Raw genomic sequence first — 19,868 nt, forward strand, 5'->3', positions numbered from 1 at the left:
ACTTGCCCAACAAGTAGAAACTCACTCTCCAAGGATTATTTGCCAATCCCCAAGGAAAGCAGTTATCCTCAGAAGGCAGGATTCCTTGGGCGTCTGTTTTTCCTGAGCATCTCGTACTGTTCTAACCCTGCCTTAAACTGACCAACTACCACACACTCCGTGTCTATTAACCTTTAGAGAGCTCCAAATGCTACTCTAGAGGCTCAGCACTGTATAAGCAAGCGCCCACTAATGTTTGGGCCTCGAATTCCTTCTGTATTGTCCATGCCTTACGCCAGCACCTGTGGCATCCATTGGCACAGTTTCTCTCTATGGGTGGCACCACAAGGGGCCCATGTCTGCCTAGGACTTGACAGCAGTTACACCAACAACGGTAGGAGGAACCACTAACTGTGTCAGGCCCTCTGCTAGGCCCTTCACCGTAGCCCAAACCTGGCAAGTGGAAGTGCACGCCCCGATTTATGCAGATAAAGCCTCAGACAGCCCCAGAGTGATAGGTTTAGGGAAGAAAGCAGCAGGATCTGTACCCCAATGCCTGGGCCTCCCCAGTCCCACCTTACACCACGGCGCTGTGCATAGACATGACTAAATGGCCGCAGCGAGATTCGGAGAAACCATGCTAAGACCGCATACGAATGGTTACAAAAGCCAAATTGGATGATACTGTACAAAGCCACATCAAATGCACACTAAACCTTAAAGAAAACAAAAAAATCTTAGGGAAAGTTTAACAGTCCTGTAAACCAAAGGCATTTAATTTCAAGATTTCTCCCAGGAAGCCATTTAGCAAATGACACACTGCCCAGCCCCCCTTCTCCCACTTCCTTCAAGCTCACCACTGAAAACACCTCCTATTCTTGCCTAAAGGTGGGCTCCGACCTCCCACGATATTTAGGAGGAGGAGAAAAGAAAAGGGAAAAAGAGGCAAAAAATCCACCTCTTAGTTTTAAGTAGGCAAATCCACTCTTCAGAGACCCACAGTTTCAACAGGGCTGAATTTCTCTCTTGGGGGTTGGGGGGAGGCAAAAGAGAAGAGAAAAAAAAAAACCCATCTGGCAGGCCCCGAGTGGCGACATCCTGTTTATTATTAAACATTTTTAGCATAGAGCATTCAGCATTTCGAAAATAACCCTCTGGTTCCCGCACTCACACCAAGACTGGGCGGTCGCTCGCCTCCCTCCCCCGGCCGCCAACTTTAGCGCCGCCGGGGCCCGGCCCACCCCGCGCCAGGAACGGCCCCGCGAACACCGCCGACAGCCCCGGGCCCAAGGCCCGACCCCGCAGGATCCCGCCTCGGGCGCGTTGCTCCGTCAACTGGGCGGGGCGGGGAGCAGGGACGCCGGCCCCGGAACCCCGAGACCCGGCTGCGGGCCCGGGGACCCTCCGGCCTCTGCAGCCCGGCCCGGCCTCGGGGGCACGGGGCTGGCGGGCGAGCCCTGAGGGAGGCGTGCGGCCCCCGGACCCCGCCCGAGACTGAGGCCGCGCGGCGCCGCCACAACAATGGCGAGCGCGCCCGGGCCCGCCGCCCCCAGGCCCTGCGGCCTCCCAGCCCCGCAGCCCCGCGCCCGGCGGGAAGGAAGCGGCGGCGGCGGGGGCTGAGCCCTGCCGCGCTCGCGGACAAAGGTCGGGCAGGGCCTCAAGGCCCCCGGCGGCCGCCGCGGGAGACAAAGCCCGGCCGGGCCCCGCCGCCTCCATCTTAGCGCCGCCGCCCCCGCGCCCCGGCCCCGGCCCCGGCCCCGGCCCACCTGGTCTGGTTCCGCGGGCGCGGCCGGGCCGGGCGATGGCGGTCGGGCGGCGGTCGGGCGCGGGGGCGGCGGGATGGCGGCGGATTGCGAGGCGGCGGCGCGGGCTGCTCGCTCGCTCCCTCCCTCCTCCCGGGCTCGCTCGTCGCTGCGCGCTGGAGCCTCGGCGCCTGTCTCGCCGCTCGCTCCCTCTCGCGCTCGGCTCCCCGCCCCCCGCCTGCCGCCGCCCCCGCCTCCTCGGCCTCCTCCTCCCGCCGCCGCCCGCAGCCTGGGCCCGCGCAGCGCCCCCTGTCGCGCCTCCCGGGAGCGGCGGCCTTGGGATCGGCCCGGGGGCGGAGCGGGGGCGGGGGCCCGGGGGGAGGGGCGGGGAGCGGCGGGAGGGGGCTGGGAAGGGGGGAGACTCGGGGACGGCGGGAGGGGCGGGAGAGAGCGAGGCTGACCCAGGCAGAGCGGAGCTCCGGGAGGAGACCTGGAGGAGGGGCCAGGAGCCGAGAGAAGGGGCCTGGGGATGGCCTGGGCCGGGCCTGGGCCCGGCATGGGCCCGGGGGAAGAGCGCCCGGAAAGAGGGGAAAGGGATGGAGGGGGCAGTGACCGGGGAGCGAGTCCGGATCTCCGCCCCCTCCCCCATCAAAACTGCAGAGCCTCAGAACAAACTGAGCCCGGATTTTGTTAAAATATGTATACGGTATATGCACGGAAAGGAAGCAGAAATAATACTTTTTTCATTTCAAAAGCAAGGTTGTTGCACAATATGGGTACTTTGTCCCATTTTTACAAAATGAAAACTAATAAGCCCCTCGAGTGTTGTGTGTTTGTGTGATTGCAAAAGGTCCGGGAGCCTGCACTCCCATGTTGGTTATCTCCGTGGTTTGAGGTTGGGAGAGCGGAGGAGGGTTCTTACTTTTTTAGACACCTAACCAATTATAAAAGCAATTTCAAAAAGCAAATTAAAAAAAAAATGCTGGGGTCTGGCACCCCAATCATCCCACCCGCTTCCAGGCACAGTTGCTAACACACTAAGCACCAGCTGCGGGCCATGCCCTATGCTAAAGCACGTGGTTTGTATCACTTAATCCTAACCCAGGGGCAGATATTGTTCTAATTCACAGGTGAGACAAAGGAGGCTCTGAGACAATGTGCCCAAAGCCACACAGCTGGACCCGGAAGGAAAATTAACCCACTTCAGCGTAACTCCAGAACTTTTTTTTTTTTTTTTTTTTTTTGATACAGAGTCTCTCTCTGTCCCCCAGGCTGGAGTGCAGTGGTGCAATCTCTGCTCAGTGCAACCTCCAACTCCTAGATTCAAGCGATTCTCCTGCCTCAGCCTCCCGAGTAGCTGGGATTACAAACACCTGCCACCACACCTGACTAATTTTTGTATTTTTAGTAGAGCTGGGGTTTCACCATGTTGGTCAAGTTGGTCTGGAACTCCTGGGCTAAAGTGATCCGCCTACCTTGGCCTCCCAAAGTGTTGGGATTATAGTGCAGGCCACTCTCTTTTAAATCATCAAATTTGCGTTATTCCCCTGCCAAGGTCTTCAATATTTTTCTATCTCTACAAAACAGGGAGGATGTAGTCCTAATTTTTATTTTCCATTTTGTACCTTGACCATCTTCAGGATGGCCATAGAATCGGCCCAGTGCTCAAAACCCAGCAACTAACAAAAATGATAGAAGGCAAATAAACAAATAAAAAATAAATTAAATAAATAAATTGAGCCTCAGGTTCTTCATCTGTAAGGCTGACACCTTTAATCCCACCACTTTGGTAGGTCGAGGTGGGCAGATCACGAGGTCAGGAGTTAGAGACCAGCCTGACCAACATGGTGAAACCCTCTCTCTACTAAAAATACAAAAATTAGCCGGGTTGGCCGGGCGCGGTGGCTCAAGCCTGTAATCCCAGCACTTTGGGAGGCCGAGGCGGGTGGATCACGAGGTCAGGAGATCGAGACTATCCTGGCTAACATGGTGAAACCCCGTCTCTACTAAAAATACAAAAAACTAGCCGGGCGTGGTGGCGGGCGCCTGTAGTCTCAGCTACTTGGGAGGCTGAGGCGGGAGAATGGCGTGAACCCGGGAGGCGGAGCTTGCAGTGAGCCGAGATCACGCCACTGCACTCCAGCCTGGGAGACACAGTGAGACTCCGTCTCAAAAAAAAAAAAAAAAAAAAAAAAAAAAAAATTAGCCGGGTATGGTGGCAGGCACCTGTAATCCCAGCTACTCGGGAAGCTGAGGCAGAATTGCCTGAACCTGGGTGGCGGAGGTTGCACTGAGCTGAGATCGCACCACTGCACTCCAGCCTGGGTGACAGAGTGAGACTCCATCTCAAAAAAAAAAATATATATATATATAGAAAGCAAATAAACAAAAAATAAGCTGAAGCCTCAGATTCTTCATCTGTAAGGCCAGGTGCGGTGGCTCACCCCTGTAATCCCAGCACTTTGGGAGGCTGAGGCAGATGGATCACCTGAGGTCAGGAGTTTGAGACCAACAGGGTGAAACCCCATCTCTACTAAAAATGCAAAAATTAGCCAGGTATGGTGGTGAGGGCCTGTAATCCCAGCTACTCGGGAGGCTGAGGCACGAGAATCGCTTGAACCCAGGAGGTGGAGGTTGCAGTGAGCCAAGAGCACACCACTTCACTCCAGCCTGGGCAACAGAGAGAGACTCTGTCTCAAAACAAAACAAAACAAAATGATAGGAGGAAGCTGAACAGTAACAGGGTGGTTTACTGAGCACTTACTATGTGACAGCCACTGTGCTAAATACTCCCTATAGAGTCACTCAGGTAATCCTCACGACATACCCACAAAACAGACATTACTAGTGTGCCTATCCAACAGAGAGGAAAAGTAGACTTTGTGGAGGCAATACAAAGTCCCCCACCAAAGATGTCCAAGTCCTCATCCCTGAAACCTGTGAATATGGTACTTTCTATGGCAAAAGGGACTCTGTAGGATCTTGAGATGCAGAGATGAATCCTGGATTATTTGGTTGGGCAGGTGGAATCACAAGGATCCTCACAAGAGGAAGGAAGAAGGATCAGGGTCGGAGATGTGGTTGATGAATTAATCATTTTGACTGACAAAGGAATGATGCAGGACCTCATGACCGGAAATGCAGGCCGCCTCTAGAAGCTACAAAGGACAAGGAATGGATTCTCCTCTAAAGCCTCCAGAAGAAAATGAGCCCTGCCAACCACTGTGACCTCCAGAACTTTAAGATAACAAAGTTACATAAGCCACTAAATGTGTGGTAGTGTAGCAACAGAAAACTAGTGCAAACTTGGAGACTTGCTGAAGGCAACACAGCGAGGTACGGGTTAAAAGGCAACCTAGGGCCGGGCACAGTGGCTCAAGCCTGTAATCCCAGCGCTTTGGGAGGCCGAGGTGGGCGGATCACGACGTCAGGCATTCGAGACCAGCCTGACCAACGTGGAGAAACCCCGTCTCTACTAAAAATACAAAAATTAGCCAGGCGTGGTGGTACGTGCCTGTAATCCCAGCTACTCAAGAGGCTGAGGCAGGAGAACTGCTTGAACCCCAGGAGGTGGAGGTTGCAGTGAGCTGAAATTGCCCCATTGCACTACAGCCTGGGTGACAGAGCGAGACTCCGTATCAAAAAAAAAAGCAAACTAGCAGTCTTGGGAGAGAAGAGACCTGGCTTCAAATCCAGGTCAGCCACCTCCTACCTCCCTGACCATCCTCATGGAGAGAATGACATGCAGTCATCCATCCCTGCAAATTCCCAGGAGAGCCCTGGGAATCAAAGTTCATCTGTTCATTCCCTGGGCACCTGCACTCTGGTGCTCACTGTGCCAGCCTCTGGGGCCATGCTGTTGAACTGGGCAGACAGGGGCCACTACAGTCAATAAAACAAACACAGGCTGGGCGCGGTGGCTCACACCTGTAATCCCAGCACTTTGGGAGGCCAAGGCGGGAGGACCACGAGGTCAGGAGATCGGGATCATCCTGGCCAACACAGTGAAAACCCGTCTCTACTAAAAATACAAAAATTAGCTGGGCATGGTGGCACGTGCCTGTAATCCCAGCTATTCAGGAGGCTGAGGCAGGAGAATCACTTGAACTCGGGAGTCGGAGTTTGCAGTGAGCCGAGATCGCCACTCCACTCCAGCTTGGTGACAGAACAAGACTCCGTCTCAAAACAAACACAAACTGATATTCCAAGGTTTTAGTTCTGGTTCTGCCTCCAACCAGTAGAGCTAGCCTTTTGGTGCCTAAGAGTTTCTACCTGTGAAAACTGGGTGGGGGCCGGGCACGGTGGCTCACACCTGTAATCCCAGCACTTTGGGAGGCCGAGGCAGGTGGATCACAAGGTCAGGAGATCGAGACCATCGTAGCTAACACAGTGAAAACCCGTCTCTACTAAAAATACAAAAAATTAGCCAAGTGAGGTGGCGGGCGCCTGTAGTCCCAGCTACTCAGGAGGCTGAGGCAGGAGAATGGTGTGAACCCGGAAGGCGGAGCTTGCAGTGAGCCGAGATCTCGCCACTGCACTCCAGCCTGGGTGACAGAGCAAGACTCCATTTCAAAAAAAAAAAGAAGCCGGGCACGGTGGCTCAAGCCTGTAATCCCAGCACTTTGGGAGGCTGAGACGGGCGGATCACAAGGTCAGGAGATCGAGACCATCCTGGCTAACACGGTGAAACCCCGTCTCTACTAAAAAATACAAAAAACTAGCCGGGCGAGCTGGCGGGCGCCTGTGGTCCCAGCTACTCCGGAGGCTGAGGCAGGAGAATGGCATAAACCCGGGAGGCGGAGCTTGCAGTGAGCTGAGATCCGGCCACTGCACTCCAGCCTGGGCGACAGAGCCAGACTCAGTCTCAAAAAAAAAAAAAAAAAAGAAAATTGGGTGGGGAGCACTGTAGTGTCTCTCCAGCTGGGATCCCCAAGCAGAGAAGAGAGCTTGGCACAAAGAAAGCACTCAATCTCCATGGTGGTTGAAAAGTGGATGCCTGGCCAACTGAGGCCAAAAACATGGCTCCTGACCAACCACACAAAACACATGGCTCACAAAACCAGCCAAATAAGCACATGCAGTAAAGCCTCTAAACCCCAGCTAGCCTGGAGGTGGGTGCCCAGCCTTCCTTCCACCACTGTCACCACTATGGTGACAAAGTATCCAGCAAAGTGTTAGAGGAAGAAAACGTACCTGGCGTTTCGAATACCTGCACTTAACAGTCAAGAAAATAGAGCATCAGAAAGTTCAATGATTTGCCCAGCCAGGTGCAGTGGCTCACGCATGTGATCCCAGCACTTTGGGAGGCCAAGGTGGACAGATCGCTTGAGCCCAGGAGTTCAAGACCAACCTAGACAACACAGTGAGACCCCGATCTCTAGAAAAAAAATTTAAAAATAAGCCCGACATGGTGGTGCACACCTGTGATCCCAGTTACTCGCGAAGCTGAGGCCAGAGGATCACTTGAGCCCAGGAGGCTGAGGCTGCAGTGAGCTGTGATCATGCCACCACACTCCAGCCTGGATGACAGAACGAGACCCTGTCTCAAAAAATAAAAAATTTAAAAAAGTTTTTTAAAAACTTGCCTACGGTTACAAGTTCCAGTAAAACCAAGCCTCCTAGGCCATCCAATAACAACATAATGTGAGTCACATAGATCATTTAAAGCACTCTAATGGCCATATTAAAAAAGTAACAGGAGGTCGGGCATGGTGGCTCACGCCTGTAATCCCAGCACTTTGGGAAGCCAAGGCAGGTGCATCACCTGAGGTTGGGAGTTAGAGACCATCTTGACCAACATGGAGAAACCCCGTCTCTACTAAAAATACAAAAACTGAGCCAGGCTTGGTATCGCATGCCTGTAATCCCAGTTACTTGGGAGGCTGAGGCAGGAGAATCGCTTGATTCACCGGGGAGGCGGAGGTTGTGGTAAGCCGTGATCACAGTACTGCATTCCAGCCTGGGCAACAAGAGCGAAACTCTCTCTCAAAAAAAAAAAAAAAAAAGTAAAAGGAGCTGGGTGCAGTGGCTCACACCTGTAATCCCAGCACTTTGGGAGACCAAGGTGGGTGGATTACCTGAGCTCAGGAGTTCGAGACCAGCCTGGGCAACACGGTAAAACCTCATCTCTACTAAAATACAAAAAATTTGCCAGGGGTGGTAGCATGCACTTGTAGTCCCAGCTACTCGGAAGGGTGAGGCAGGAGAATTGCTTGAATCCAGGAGGGGGAGGTTGCAGTGAGCCAAGATCATGCCACTGCATTCCAACAACAGAGCAAGACTGTTGCTTCTGCCTAGCAACAGAGCAAGACTCCGTCTCAAAAAAAAATAAAAAAGTAAAAGGAGGGGCCGGGTGCGGTAATCCCAGCACTTTGGAACTCTGAGGACAGTGGATCACGAGGTCAAGAGATCGAGACCATCCTGGCCAACATGGTGAAACCCTGTCTCTACTAAAAATACAAAAATTAGCTGAGCATAGTGGCATGTGCCTGTAGTCCCAGATACTCGGGAAGATGAGGCAGGAGAATCGCTTGAACCCAGGAGGCGGAAGTTGCAGTGAGCTAAGATCACGCCACTGCACTCCAGCCTGGTGACAGAGCAAGACTCCATCTCAAAAAAAAAGAAAAAAAGTGCCAGGCGTGGTGGCACACGCCTGTAATCCCAGCACTTTGGGAGGCTGAGGTGGGCGCATCACCTGAGGTCGTGAGTTTGAGACCAGCCTGACCAACATGGTGAAACCCCATCTCTACTAAATACAAAAAATTAGCTAGGTGTGGTGGTGCATGCCTGTAATCCCAGCTACTTGGGAGGCTGAGGCAGGAGAATTGCTCGAACCTGGGAGGCGGAGGTAGCAGTGAGCCAAGATTGTGCCATTGCACTCCAGCCTGGGGAACAAGAGGGAATCTCCATCTAAAAAAAAAAAAAAAAAAAAAAAAAAAAAGGTAAAAGGAGAGATGAATTGAATTGAATTGTAATAATGATTTTTTTTTTTTTTTAAGACAGCGTCTTGCTCAGTTGCCCAGGCTGGAGTACGGTGGAGCAATCTCGGCTCATTACAACCTCAGCTCACCGCCCACAACGGATTCAAACAATTCTCATGCCTCAGCCTCCTACATAGCATGTGCCACCGCACCCAGCTAACTTTTTGTATTCCAGGTAGAGATGGGGTTTCGCCATGTTGGCCAAGCTGGTCTTGAACTCCTGGCCTCAAGTGATCCACCCACCTGGGCCTCCCAAAGTGCTGGGATTACAGGCATGGGCCACTGCACCTGGCCTAATAATGAATGTTATTTAGCCTACTATATCAAAAATATTACTGTTTCAACATGTAATTAATGTTTTAAAATTATAAATGAGATCATTGACATTCTTTGTGGTCACATGATGTCTTCAAGTCCGGCATGTATTTTACACTTTATAGCACATGTCACTTAGTGCTGGGCACGTTTCATGCTCTCGGTGGCGGCACGGGGACAGTGAGCTCTTTATCCTCTCCACTGTTCCTCATAGCCTTTGCCAAAGTTTGGGAGGTGGAGGAGATGACAGTACCGTGAGAGGCAGGATGACCGCATCTGTCTTATTTGATGCAAATCACCTCAGGGATTAAGTCTGGCACAACGGAGACATCACATCGGTCTAAGGCTCAGGAGGACAAGGACTTAGTCCATTTGGTTCTCTGCTGTGATGGTTAATACTGAGTGTGTGAGTGTCAACTTGATTGGATTGAAGGATACAAAGTATTAATCCTGGGTGTGTCTGTGTGGGTGTTGCCAAAAGAGATGAACATTGGAGTCAGTGGGCTGGGGAAGGCAGACTCACCCTTATTCTGGTGGGCACAATCTAGTCAGCTGCCAGCGAATATAAAGCAGGCAGAAAACTGTGAAAGAGGCCGGGCGCGGTGGCTCAAGCCTGTAATCCCAGCACTTTGGGAGGCCGAGACGGGCGGATCACGAGGTCAGGAGATCGAGACCATCCTGGCTAACACAATGAAACCCCGTCTCCACTAAAAATACAAAAAAATTAGCCGGGCGCGGTGGCGGCGCCTGTAGTCCCAGCTACTCGGGAGGCTGAGGCAGGAGAATGGCGGGAACCCGGGAGGCGGAGCTTGCAGTGAGCCGAGATCGCGCCACTGCACTCCAGCCTGGGCGACAGAGCGAGACTCCGCCTCAAAAAAAAAAAAAAAAAAAAAAAAAGAAAACTGTGAAAGAGAGACCAGCCTAACTTCCCAGCCTACATCTTTCTCCCAAAGTTCTTCAGTGTTGGAACCCGGACTGGCTCTCCTTGCTTCTCAGTTTGCAGACAGCCAGCCTGTTGTGGAACCTTGTGATCGTGTAAATTAATACTTGATAAACTCCTATGTGTGTGTATATATATATGATTTACATATATGATTATGTATATCCTACTAGTTCTGTCCCTCTAAGAGAACCCTAATACACCTGTGCTATCCTTAGCACCAAACGTGGTGCCTGGTAAACAGTGAGTGCTCAATGAATTTGGTTGGTTTGTTGAATGGCAGAATGGGTGTCTGGCCCTTGACCTCATTGGCCACAACAGAAGGGACCCTGGGACTCACTAAGAATCATAGGGTTACCCGTTTCTATCATCTGACAAGAGAGGACATAAACGTATGAAAAGCCTGGAAGGACGTGGGTGTTCTGGGAAGACAGATGAGGAAGTGTTAAGGGGGAAAGTCGAGTCAAAGGCTCCATTCATCAGGCAGATCTGGAAGTGGGATGACACTGTCTGGGGACAGTGGGAGCTGCTGCATCCCTGGTTGTTAAAAAGCCACAGGCATAGGCCAGGCACAGCGGGTCACACTATAATCACAGGACTCTGGGAGGCCAAAGCAGGAGGACTGCTTGAACCCAGGAGTTCAAGACCAGCATAGGCAACAGTGAGACACCCCATCTCTACAAAAAAATTAACAAAGTAGCCGAGAATGTTGGCGCACACTTATAGTCCCAGTTACTCTGGAGGCTGAGGTGGGAGGATTGCTTGAGCCCGGGACGTCAAGGCTGCAGTGAGATGTGTTCATGTAACTACACGCCAGCCTGGGCAACAAAGCAAGACCCTATCTCTTAAAAAAAAAAAAAAAAAAAAAAAAGCCACAGATCCTGTACTCGCCTCACAAAGCTCAACGGTTAGGCTACATCCCAACCACATCCCAAATTCAGGAAATCTTTTCTCTCTGCATTTCTCTCTGAGATTACAACAATAAGAATGATGGGGCCGGGCGCGGTGGCTCACGCCTGTAATCCCAGCACTTTGGGAGGCCGAGGCGGGCGGATCACAAGGTCAGGAGATCGAGACCACGGTGAAACCCCGTCTCTACTAAAAATACAAAAAATTAGCCGGGCGCGGTGGCGGGCGCCTGTAGTCCCAGCTACTCAGGAGGCTGAGGCAGGAGAATGGCGTAAACCCAGGAGGCGGAGCTTGCACTGAGCCAAGATCGCGCCACTGCACTCCAGCCTGGGTGACAGAGCGAGACTCCGTCTCAAAAAAAAAAAAACAAAAAAAAAAACAAAAAAAAAGAATGATGGGCTGGCCGCGGTGGCTCAAGCCTGTAATCCCAGCACTTTGGGAGGCCGAGGCGGGTGGATCACGAGGTCAGGAGATTAAGACCATCCTGGCTAACATGGCGAAACCCCATCTCTACTAAAAATACAAAAAATTAGCCGGGCGTGGTGGCAGGCGCCTGTAGTCCCAGCTATTCAAGAGGCTGAGGCAGGAGAATGGCGTGAATCCGGGAGGCGGAGCTTGCAGTGAGCTGAGATCGCGCCACTGCACTCCAGCCTGGGCGACAAGGCAAGACTCTGTCTCAAAAAAAAAAAAAAAAAAAAAAAGAATGATGATTGCTGTTGTTTAAATCATCTTTTCTGGGCCAGGCATGCTGCTAAGATAACTTAATTAACACTTGCAAGACTGTTATTATTTCTCCCACTTTATGGATAAGGAAATTTAGGTCAGAAGGTAAGGGACTTACATAGGTAAGTAAGGTTTTTTTTTTTTTGAGGCGGAGTTTTTCGCTCTTGTTTTCCAGGCTGGAGTGCAATGGCGCGATCTCAGCTCACTGCCACCTCCGCCTCCCAGGTTCAAGTGATTCTCCTGCCTCAGCCTCCCAAGTAGCTGGGATTACAGGCATGTGCCACCACCCCTGGATAATTTTGTTTTTATTTTGAGACGGAGTCTTGCTCTGTCACCCAGACTAGAGTGCAGTGGCATGATGTCAGCTTACTGCAACCTCTGCCTCCTGTTCAAGCGACTCCCCTCCTCAGACTCCCGAGTAGCTGGGATTACAGGCACATGCCACCGTGCCTGGCTATTCTTTTTTTGTTTTAAGATGGAGTTTTGCTCTTGTAGCCCAGGCTCTCGCACCCAGTGCAATGGTGCAATCTCAGCTCACTGCAACCTCCGCTTCTGGGTTCAAACGATTCTCCTGCCTCAGCCTCCCAAGCAGCTGGGATTATAGGCATGCACCACCATGACCGGCTAATTTTGTATATTTAGGTCAGGCTGGTCTCGAACTCCCGACCTCAGGTGATCTAACCCACTTCAGCCTCCCAAAGTGCTGGGGTTACAGGCGTGAGCCCCACGCACAGCCTTGCTTTTTGTGTTCTTAGTGGAGATAGGGTTTCACCATTTTGGCCAGGCTGGTCTCGAACTCCTGACCTCATGTGATCCACCCGCCTCAGTCTCCCGAAGTGCTGAGATTACAGGCATGAGCCACCGTGCCCGGCTGTTTTCTTTTAAATATTAGGAAACTTACTGGTGTAGCTCATGCCTGTAATCTCAGCTACTCCGGAGGCTGAGGCAGGAGAATCACTTGAACCTGGGAGGCGGAGGTTGCAGTGAGCCAAGATCACACCACCGCACTCCAGCCTGGGTGACAAGAGCAAAATCCCATCTCAAAAAAATAAATAAAATTAAAGGAAACAAAACACAACCCAACAGTTGCTCATTGGTTCATGCCCACTCTCTCCAGCCTTGCTCTCCTGGGTTCGCTCATTCCTTACTTCCTGTCCATCTTCCAGCTCTGGTTCCACTTCTGTTACAGCCAGTGTGAAAATGTCTCCTTTGACTGGGCACGGTGGCTCATGGCTGTAATCCCAGCACTTTGGGAGGCTAAGGTGGGTGGATCACTTGAGGTCAGGAGTTCAAGACTAGCCTGATCAGCATGGTGAAACCCTGTCTCTACTAAAAAAGTACAAAATTAGGTCAGGCACGGTGGATCACGCCTGTAATCCCAGCACTTTGGGAGGCCAAGGCGGGCGGATCACAAGGTTAAGAGTTCAAGACCAGGCCGGGCGCGGTGGCTCACACCTGTAATCACAGCACTTTGGGAGGCCGAGGCGGGCGGATCACAAGGTCAGGAGATGGAGACCATGGTGAAACCCTGTCTCTATTAAAAATACAAAAAATTAGCCGGGCGCGGTGGCGGGCGCCTGTAGTCTCAGCTACTCAGGACGCTGAGGCTGGAGAATGGCATGAACCCGGGAAGCGGAGCTTGCAGTGAGCCGAGATCGCGCCACTGCACTCCAGCCTGGGGGACAGAGCGAGACTCCGTCTCAAAAAAAAAAAAAAAAAAAAAAAAAAGTTCAAGACCAGCCTGGCCAAGATGGTGAAACCCCGTGTCTACCAAAAATACAAAAATTAGGCCGGGCGCAGTGGCTCACACTTGTAATCCTAGCACTTTAGGAGGCCGAGGTGGGCGGATCACTTGAGGTCAGGAGTTTGAAACAAGCTTGGCCATGATGGTGAAACCCCGTCTCTACTAAAAATACAAAAAATTAGCTGGGCATGGTGGTACGTGCCTGTAATCCCAGCTACTTGAGAGGCTGCGGCAGGAGAATCACTTGAAACTGGGAGACGGAGGTTGCAGCGAGCCAAGATCGTGCCACCACACTCAAGCCTGGGTGACAGAGCGAGACTCCATCTCAAATAAAACAAATAAATAAATACATACATACATACGAAAATTAGCCAGCCATGGTGGCAGCTGCCTGTAATCCCAGCTACTCAGGAGGCTGAGGCATGAGAATCGCTTGAGCACAGAAGGCAGACAGAGGATGCAGTGAGTTGAGATCGCACCACTACACTCCAGCCTGAGCCAACAGAGCAATAGTCTGTCTCAACAAACAAACAAGCAAACATAGCCAGGCAGAGTGGTGGGTGCCTATAGTCCCAGCTACTCAGGGGCTGAGGTGGGAGGATGAGCTGAGCCCAGGAGGCAGAGGTTCCAAGGAGCCATGACTGTGCCACTGGACTCCAACCTGGGCGACAGAGCAAGACCTGTCGCGGAAAAGAGCGCAGTGGCTCACACCTGTAATCCCAGCACTTTGGGAGGCCGAGGAGGGCAGATCACAAGCTCAGAAGATTGAGACCATCCCGGCTAACACAGTGAAACCCCATCTGTACTAAAAATACAAAAAAACAGCTGGGTATGGTAGCGGGCGCCTGTAGTTCCAGCTATTACGGAGGCTGAGGCAGGAGAATCATTTGAACCTGTGAGGCGGAGGTTTCAGTAAGCCGAGATCGAGCCCCTGCACTCCAGCCTGGGCGGCAGGGCGAGACTCTATCTCAAAAAAAGAAAAAAAAAAAAAAGAAACCAAAACAAGCAAACCAAAACCCCACAACAATGAAGACTGATTTCGTGAGCTCTCACTACCTGCCAGACACAGCCTAAGCTGGGCCTGAAAGTCTTGGGGCCTGGCTCTTACGTGTTCTAGTGCTTCCTCCTTCCTGAGAAAGGGTAGGAGGATAACAGGGATTTGGCCACAGCTAACTTGTAATATGATCCGATCCAGGAATGTGAGGCCTCCAGCTGGTTCAGTCATGAGCTGTTCCAGGATTCTTGGACTGGCCGCTTTCAAATGCTCTGCACCTGTTCTCCACAGTGCAGTTGTACTAACGAGACACAGCATGAGTTCCCATGTTCAGTTTAGAAAGTGGAGTCCTCTAAACTCAAGGGGAAAAATGAACAATATTCCAGGGGGAAATGGATTCCTGCTGGAGAGCTGGAGGAGGTCTTGGCGCAGGTGCTTTTGAGGGCAGGACTTGAAGGAAGAGCAGAGTTTAGTCAGAGGAGACGGTAGAGGAACATTCCAGATGGAGGGACCAGCATGAACAAAAGGCTAGAGGGTGGAGTGTCTGAGCACCAGGAGTACACCCCACACTCTCTGGTGGCCACTGGAGATGTGGCCCCACCTGAGGGAAGGTGCACTCCTACAGGAATGGGGGGCCTGGCTGGGTGCGGTGGCTCACGCCTGTCATCCCAGCACTCTGGGAAGCTGAGGTGGGCGGATTACTTGAGGTCAGGAGTTCGAGAACAGCCTGGCCAATATGGTGAAACCCTGTCTCTACTAAAAGTACAAAAATTAGCCGGGCATGGTGGTGCACGCCTATAATCCCAGCTACTTGGGAGGCTGAGGCAAGAGACTCGCTTGAGCTTGGGAGGTGAAGGTTGCTGTGAGCCAAGATCACACCACTGCACTCCAGCCTGGGCAACAGGCAACAGAGCAAGACTGTCTCCAAAAAAAAAAAAAAAAAAGGAATGGGGGCCTGGAGCTAAAAATACAACACTGGGTCTGGACCAGCAGCAGGGGGCCCCTGCGTAGACCCAGCAGCTCACAGCAGGGACGGACATCTGAGCCTCAGCAGTGGACACACATACAGGCTAAAAGCAAGTCTCCTCTGAGGGGCTCAGCGATACAGGGGCTCCCTGGGACCCCTGGCACCCTCTCTTCAAACCACAGCCAGTCCTTAAAATGTTGCCCTCCATTTCCCACCAGACACTGGAGGAAGAGAGGAGGCAAAGACCAGAGACTGGGGAATAAAAGAAAAAATAAGGGTAAGATTTACAACTTGGAAACTCTGGTTGGGCTTGGTGGCTCACGTCTGTAATCCTAGCACTTTGGGAGGCAGAGGAGGGTGGATCGCCTGAAGTCAGGAGTTTGAGACCATCCTGACCAACATAGTGAAACCCCGTCTCTACTGAAAATACAAAAATTAGCCAGGCGTAGTGGTGGATGCCTGTAATCCCAGCTACTTGGGCAGGAGAATTGCTTGAACCAAGGAGGCAGAGGATGCAGTGAGCCGAGATGGCACCACTGCACTCCAGCCTGAGGGACAGACCAAGACTCCGTTTCCAAAACTAAATAAATAAATAAATTGGAAACTCTGGGAGGCCAAGGCAGGGAGATCACTTGAGGCCAGGAGTTCAAGACCAGCCTGGCCCACATGGTGAAACCCGGTCTCTACTAAAAGTACAAAAATTAGCCAGGCGTGATGGCACGTGCCTGTAGTCGCAGTGACACGGGAGGCTGAGGCACAAGAATCGCTTGAACCTGGGAAGCAGAGGTTGCAGTGAGCCAAGATCATGCAACTGCACTCCAGCCTGGGCGACAGAGCGAAACTGTCCCCCCCAAAAAATAATAAAAATAACAAATATAAAAAAAGAACTGGCCGGGCGCGGTGGCTCACGCCTGTAATCCCAGCACTTTGGGAGGCTGAGGCAGGCAGATCACAAGGTCAGGAGATCGAGACCATCCTGGCTAACATGGTGAAACCCTGTCTCTACTAAAAATACACAAAATTGGCCAGGCGTGGTGCTGAGCGCCTGTAGTCCCAGCTACTCGGGAGGCTGAGGCAGGAGAATGGCGTGAACCCGGGAGGCGGAGGTTGCAGTGAGCCAAGATCGCGCCATTGCACTCCAGCCTGGGGTACAGAGCAAGACTCCGTCTCAAAAAAAAAAAAAAAAAAAAAAAAAGAACTAAAACTTGGAAACTCTGGCTGAGTATAAGCAATGAAGAACTATTGAAGGGTTGAGTTTGGGGAAGGAAAGGAAAAGAAAAAAGAGGCAGCTCTCAAAGGAGCCTCCCAAATAAAGAACAGGAATGGCCAAGTATCAGGAAGCCATCCCACCTGCTCCCTTTCTGTGCCCATGGCGGCATTCCCAAACCACAGTCCTCTTCCTGCTCAACCGCTTCAGAATATTCCTCAACATGGAGACCCAGGAAGACACAGCAACTAGTGAAGCTGACATGTGAGGTAGAGGTGGTAGGATAAGGGTAGGATGAAGAAGGGTCATTGGTAGCAGAATTTAGTAATCGAGTCTTGCCCTAGATAGTGTAGGCCGGTATCTCGGAAGTGTAGGCCCTGGAGAAATAGATCTCAAAATCTAACCTGATGTCAAAAAAGTGAGACAAGGACCCACAGAGAGGGAGAAAATATATGTACACCGTACGTCTGAGAAGGGTCTAGTTCTCAGAATATACAAATAACTTTTTTTTTTTTTTTTTTTTTTTTGAGACAGAATCTCACACTGTCACCCGGGCTGGAGTGCAGTAGGGTGATCTTGGCTCACTGTAACTTCTGCCTCCTGGGTTCAAGCGATTCTCCTGCCTCAGCCTCCAGAGTAGCCAGGATGACAGGCGCCTACCACAACGCCCAGCTAATTTTTTGTATTTTTAGTAGAGATGGGATTTCACCATGTTGGCCAGGCTTGTCTCGAACTCCTGACCTCGTAATTCGCCCACCTCAGCCTCCAAGGTGCTGGGATTACAGGCGTGAGCCACCGCGCCCGGCCTTTTTTTTTTTTTTTTTTTTCTTTTTTGAGATGGAGTTTTTGCTCTGTTTTGCAGGCTGGAGTACAAAGGCACAATCTCAGCTCACTGCAACCTCCGTCTCCCAGGTTCAAGGGATTCTCCTGCCTCAGCCTCCCAAGTAGCTGGGATTACAGGTGTGCACCACCACACCCAGCTAAGTTTTTGTATTTTTAGTAGCGATAAGGTTTCACCATGTTGCCCAGGCTGGTCTCGAAATCCTGAACTTAGGTGATCTGCCCACCTCAGCCTCCCAAAGTGCTGAGATTACAGGTGTGAGCCACTGTGCCCAGCCTAAGAACTCTTTTATTAAGATTTTTATTTCTGTTTTAGAGAAAATCTCACTTTGTCACCCAGGCTGGAGTGCTGTGGTGGGATCATAGCTCACTGCAGCCTCCAACTCCTGGGCTCAAGCAGTCCTCCCACCTCAGCCTCCCTAGTAGCTGAGACTACTTGGAGCACCATCTATATAGTCTAAGCACCACCACACCTGACTTAGAATATATAAATAACTCGACCAGGAGCGGTGGCTCATGCCTGTAATCCCAGCGCTTTGAGAGGCGGGTGGATCACAAGGTCAGGAGTTCTGAGACCAGCCTGGCCAATATGGTGAAACCCCGTCTCTACTAAAAATACAAAATTAGCTGGGCATGGTGGCGCACGCCTGTAGTCCCAGCTGCTTGGGAGGCTGAGGCAGGAGAATTGCTCAAACCCAGGAGGCAGAGGTTGCAGTAAGCCGAGATCGTACCACTGCACTCCAGCCTGGGCAACAGAGTGAGATTCCATCTCAAATAATAATAATAATATATATATACACACACACATATATATGTATGTGTGTGTATATATATGTGTATATAGGTATATATGTGTGTATATACATATATGTGTGTATATATGTATATGTGTATATATGTGTATATCTGTATATGTGTATATATGTGTGTATATATGCGCGCGCATGTGTGTGTGTGTATATATATATATAAAACTCTTACAACTCAAAAACGAAAAGGCAAACGACCCAATGGAAAAAAAAATGGGCCAAGGACTTGAATAGGTATTTCTTCAAAGAAGATATACACATGGCCAGTAAGCACGTGAAAAGATGCTCAACATCACCAGCCAGCAGGGAAATGCAAATCAAAACCACTATGAGATACAACTTCATACCCACTAGCATGGCCATCATCCAAAAAAATGGAAAATAACAAGTGTTGACAAAGATACGGAGATACTGGAACATTCATACATTGTTGGTAGAAATGTAAAATGGTGCAGCTGCTGTGGAAAAGAGTTTAGTGGTTTCTCAGAATTAAACGCAGAATTCTTGTATGACCCAGAAATTCTACTCCTGGATATATATCCCAACACATTGAAAACAGATGTTCAAACAAAAAAGTATACACGAATGTTCACATCAGCATTATTCACAATAGCCAAAGGCAGAAACAACCCCAAATTCCATCAGCTGATGAATGGATAGACACAAGGAAAGAAGTGCTGACACATGGTACCACACGGATGAAGCTCAAAGACGTTATGCTAAGGGAAAGAAGTCAAACACAAAAGGCTATGTATTGCAAGATTCCCTTTGTACGAAATGTCCATCCTGTATTAGGTTGCAAAAATAATTTTTAAAAAAAGGTCAGGCACGGTGGCTTGAGCCTGTAATCCCAGCACATTGGAAGGCCGAGGTGGCCAGATCACTTGAGGTCAGGAGTTCAAGACCAGCCTGGCCAATGTGGTGACACCTCGTCTCTACTAAAAATACAAAAATTAGCCGGGTGTGGTGAGGGGCACCCGTAGTCCCAGCTACTCAGGAGGTTGACACAGGAGAATCACTTGAACATGGGAGGCAGAATTTGCAGTGGGCCAAAAATCACACCACTGTACTTCAGCCTAGGCGACAGAGTAAGACTCTATCTCAATTAAAAAAACAAAAACAGGCCGGGCGCGGTGGCTCAAGCCTGTAATCCCAGCACTTTGGGAGGCCAAGACGGGCGGATCACGAAGTCAGGAGATCGAGACCATCCTGGCTAACATGGTGAAACCCCGTGTCTACTAAAAAAATACAAAAAAACTAGCCGGGCAAGGTGGCGGGCGCCTGTAGTCCCAGCTACTCGGGAGGCTGAGGCAGGAGAATGGTGTGAACCCGGGAGGCGGAGCTTGCAGTGAGCTGAGATCCGGCCACTGCACTCCAGCCTGGGCGACAGAGCGAGACTCCGTCTCAAAAAAAACCAAAAAAAACAAAAAAAACAAAAACTAAACCACCCAAAATGCCCAGAATAGGCAAATTCACAGAGACAAAAAGCAAATCACTGATTGCCAGAGACTGAGAAGCAGGGATGGGGAGCGACTGCTTAATTCATATCGAGTTTCCTTTTGGGATGATAAAACAATCTGCAACTAGGGAGAGGTAATGCCTGCACAACACTGTGAATGTATTAAATGTCACTGAAGTGGACACATCAAAGTGGTTAAAACGGTAAATTGTATGTGTATTTTACCACACACCACTAAAAATATTCAAAGCTGGGCTCAG

General features: G+C 50.9%; 1 protein-coding gene and 1 long non-coding RNA gene across 34 annotated transcripts in view; one reads left to right on the forward strand and one right to left on the reverse strand.

The window, feature by feature from the left end:
• PRRC2B (proline rich coiled-coil 2B) overlaps positions 1 to 19,868 on the reverse strand; it is a 131,891-nt gene that overhangs the window by 107,920 nt on the left and 4,103 nt on the right. For 28 of the 33 annotated variants that reach the window (XR_013405372.1, XR_013405371.1, XR_013405366.1 and 25 more), the window contains exon 1: positions 1,746 to 1,919. The exons of 3 other annotated variants lie outside the window; for them this stretch is intronic. The gene's annotated coding sequence lies outside the window, so the exon portion shown is untranslated. Of the gene's footprint in view, positions 1 to 1,150; positions 1,429 to 1,745; positions 1,920 to 19,868 lie in introns of those variants that run through there. 2 more of the 33 variants (XM_077967406.1, XM_077967405.1) reach the window with 2 other exon arrangements.
• LOC144335026 (uncharacterized) overlaps positions 1 to 19,868 on the forward strand; it is a 109,137-nt gene that overhangs the window by 16,914 nt on the left and 72,355 nt on the right. The window lies entirely within an intron of this gene.

This window comes from Macaca mulatta, chromosome 15, assembly GCF_049350105.2.
Source record: "Macaca mulatta isolate MMU2019108-1 chromosome 15, T2T-MMU8v2.0, whole genome shotgun sequence".
NCBI lineage: Eukaryota > Metazoa > Chordata > Mammalia > Primates > Cercopithecidae > Macaca > Macaca mulatta.